Consider the following 4,285-nt stretch of genomic DNA (forward strand, 5'->3'; position numbering starts at 1 on the left):
TGCCTGGACCCAAGAACCTAGAGAAAGCCAAACAGCCTGGCACTGCGGATCGGATGGCACATAGAGGTTGGTTCTGAATCTGCAGCAGACCTTGGGGCCTTGGTAGTGGGAGTCTGTGTGTCCTCCGTCTGACACTTCACCCTTAATGTGATCTGGCCTCCTTCTGCATCTTCCCCGCTTAGCTCACTCCTGGGCGCCCTCCTAGGTCCACTCTGTGGCTTCTCCCCCACCTAACTGATCACTTTCTATGATGGCGTGTATGGGCCCAAGCAGGCCCCCTCCCTCACACACCATCATGGCCTTGCAGCTTCCTCTCCCACTGCTACCCTCTTCTCTGGTTCAGAAACATTAGAGGGAAATCCAACCTACTAGGCTTCTCTTTTCTAACAGCCAAGTCACCGGCTGGCTCACGGGTGAGTTGCACTTAGGTCAGATGCCCCGTCTAATCAGGGGGACAGCCTTGTACAAAAATAACCCCTTGGGCTGTTTTCCAGAGCCAGGGGCTGGGAGCAGACTGGGCAGACGGCACAAGGACAGCCCCCTCCTGTGCATGCAGAATCTCCTTTCTGGTTTTTTTTGTTTGTTTGTTTGTTTTTTGTTTTTTTTTTTAAGAGAGAGAGAGAGAGAGAGAGAATTTTTAGAGAATTTTTTAATATTTATTTTTAGTTTTCGGCGGACACAACATCTTTGTTTGTATGTGGTTCTGAGGATCGAACCCGGGCCGCACGCGTGCCAGGCGAGTGCGCTACCGCTTGAGCCACATCCCCAGCCCCAAGAATCTCCTTTCTTTTCCACAGATGACCCTAGGCCAGGCCCTTTCCACTACACACCTGGAATTCCACAGTAGCTTCTCAGTGAATCCTGCTATCCCACACTGAGCCAAGATTTAAATGCTGTTTTGGCCATGAGTTTCCTGTCTCTCTCTCTCTCTCTCTCTCTCTCTCTCTCTCTCTCTCTCTCTCTCTCTCATTTTCTGATGCATCCAGTTGTCTACTTCCGTGTGTACTTGACTCATCAGTGAGACCACAAAACCTCAAGGCCAGGGAGGAGCTCACCTTTCTTACAGGTCACAAAACACAGAGGGTAATGTGCCTCGCAGGCCAGAAGCACAGAAGAAAGAACACGTTAATTAGCTTAGCGAGGAAAGGACGCTGACTGACTGGCCATCGCTCTTTAAAGCAAGGTAGCTCTGCAGTCCCCTGGACACACGCTGCCTGTCCCCATGGCCAGGCTCCTCTGCCTTGCTCTTCCCTCGGGGATGGAGAAGCCCTAACAGGTCTCAAAATTCTTCCTCCCCAGGGCATCACACATGGGTGACTGAGCCCTCAGCTCCCCCCAGACACCAAACACCCAGACGTGGAGGCTCCTGAGGAAAAAACCTTTCCTGTCTTCTACGTCGTGCTACTTATAGCCCATGTGGAAACTTAGCCATCTAATTTGGTTACTGGAACTCAAGCCAAGTCCAGAAAAACAGAGTCTCAGGAACACATTTTGACAGCATGTCTACAAAGGAGTAGGGGGGTGGGGGGCCAAGAGCGGCCCATTTGGAAAAAAGCTTTCAGGCACAAGCTGCCATGTTCAAGATCTGGCCTTGTCCCCACAGCCAGCTGTGTCCCTGGGCAGTTTCTCATCAGCTGTGGCCATTCACCTCACTCGTCCTTCCTACCTCCCCCCAGGTACTGTGAAAGTCACAGGCAAGTGTCATGGTAAAATGGATGTTGCTATCATCACCATCACTATTACAAGGTCAATAATTATACCTGGTGCAGCTCAGAATCCCCCAGAGCTGCCACCTGGGACGGGCACACCCAGACCTCCAGGTTGGGAACACAGCAGGGGGGAATGAAAACAAGCCACAAGCACTCCTCTGGTGTATATATCACATAGCAAACAAAGCTAAGTGGTTGTTTATTCTAGAACACAGGGTCGTCCCAGTGTGGAGCCCATATCCCAGGTACACAGAGATATGAAATGAGGAGGAGAGAACAGTAGCACGCTCTAGGTGTATTGTTTCATTTATTTCTCATGGAAACCCTGCGACAGTGATATTATTATCTTCATTTTTGCAGAGGAGGAAAACAGGTGTGTAAGAGAACTGAGACTTGACCCCAGGGCTGTCAGGCTCCAGAGCTGGTACCTGTCCACTACACAGTCTCAGGTCAGCATCCTCAGAGGTCATTCAGACCAATGCCACTTCAGAGTGGCCACTGGAAAGCCCAGCTGGTTATCTCCAGTGCTGGGCAGCTCTCTGTCTCCTCGGCAGAGCCCAGCATGCCTGGACACCTGGGACTGTAAGAAAGGCCACTGTTCTCCAGCACAGAGGAGGGAACACATTCACCTGCAGAAAGAGAGGCTGCTGCCATCTTCCTCAACACCCTCATAGAGAAGGGCACGCGTGAGTGCCTGAGGAAGACAACCTGATTTCACAGTTGGCATTCAAATGCTGAGCTTCATGTTCTGGTTTCATGATTGTCCCTGAGTTTAAAGAATGAATGGATTACTGGTCCTACAAATGCTTCAATGAAAAGTACATGGGAAAGTCCACATGACCCAGCGCTGCAGGACCTAACGGTCCCACTAACAGCCAGGGAGGCTGGAGAGTTCTAAATTGGCTCCATTTCAGAGCCTCCACATGATGCAGCCACCCACATTCATAAACTGGGCTTCTGGGCCTTTTCAAAGATCCTAGAACCAAAAGACGTAATAAGGAAAGTCAGGCATCTTGGAGCCAGAATACAGGCCTAGTGACAAAGAAGGTACAAAGTGAGTGTCTAGAGGACGCTGGAACGGGCAGAAGAAAAGGGGGCTTCTCAGGGGCAGCACAGGGACAGCTTCTGGCACCTCATGCTAGGGCTGAAGGACTCTAATCCACATGTGACCCAGGGAGTTGTGTGCTCCTGATGTTTATAATCAACAAATCCATTCGTGTGGAACTGGTTTATTTTTGCCAAGTAGACCTGGATATCATGCTTTTCAAATATGTGGAAAATAAGGAAATGGCTTTAATAATAAGGGTCCCTTTTCACCTGACCTTCCTCTGGGAAGCAGATGTCTGGAACCCACAAAGAAGGGCGGGGGGTGGCCAACCCACAGGCCATCCTACCTCCTTCAAGAACCTTAGCTAGCTGATGTGGGCCCCCAACTTCCTCCCCTCAAGTGACCCAGGCAGAGGAAGTTTCCATCAAGACAGGGCCTGACTCAACCTCTCCCAAGCAAACCAGACACCAGCCACCAAACTGCCTGCACAAGAGTTTCCATAATGAGAAGCTTCCAGGAAAGCCCCATAAAACCTTTACTGTAAATTCAATAAACTGGGTTTCAAACATGGTGGCTGGGCTGGGAAAGCCTGGAGCCACACCGCCACCCTCCACCCCTCTCCACCATCTCCACACACACACACACAGAAGTGGGTTGAATCAGCCAGGATGGAAAGGCAGCCTCACCCTCAGCCCAATGCCAAGTCCTTCTTGCTCCCAAATCAGCTCTACACACTCTCCCCACACCCCCAGCACCACCAGACCCAGTCCAGCCAGACATGCAGATAGCCATGTTGACAGGACTCAAATGGCACCCTGCCATTCTCAGGGTCCCTAAGCCAAATCCCAGATCCCTCAAGTCCACCCATTGCTCAGGGACTCAGTTCCCGTGCTTTTAGTCCTAACAAAAGAACACAAGCCAACCAAGACCAGACCAAGCAAACGCACCCCTGAAGGACTCAGTTAAGATCCAGGAACAGAGCCTTAGCATTTCCCCCTGCCCTGGGCAAAAAAAGCCTCACCTCTACCACCGCCCCCAGCCCATTATTTCTAGGTCACTCACCCTGATCCATACCCCAAATGCCTCACCCCTGACCCTGAGACCCTGATTGTTCCACATACAAGATTTCTGTTCCCATGTTTCAGTCTCTTACCAAATCCCAGCCTCACTCTTCCCTTTTAGGGCACAACCAGCAGAGATCAAACAGCTGGTGAGGTGCTTAGAGTGGGCAACTCAGCCTGGGCTCTGTGGAGATGCAGAGCAGAGCAGGTCTTGGACATCTAGACCCCGAACTCAGCTCACTAAATCAGAGCAAGGTGGGTATCAGGAAAGGTCACAGCAGACAGTGGAAAAATGAGGTTGTATGGACTGGGAAGAAGGGGATGGCTTTTCTGGCAGAGGTTAGGAAACCTGGATTTGATCAGAAAGTACAGATCCTCAAAACTTTGGAATGGGATAGCGTGTAGATGTCAACTGTCCGGCTCAACCCTTGTATTGTGCAAATGAGGAAACTGAGGCATGGAGAGGT

This window comes from Callospermophilus lateralis, chromosome 7, assembly GCF_048772815.1.
Source record: "Callospermophilus lateralis isolate mCalLat2 chromosome 7, mCalLat2.hap1, whole genome shotgun sequence".
Taxonomy (NCBI): Eukaryota; Metazoa; Chordata; class Mammalia; order Rodentia; family Sciuridae; genus Callospermophilus; species Callospermophilus lateralis.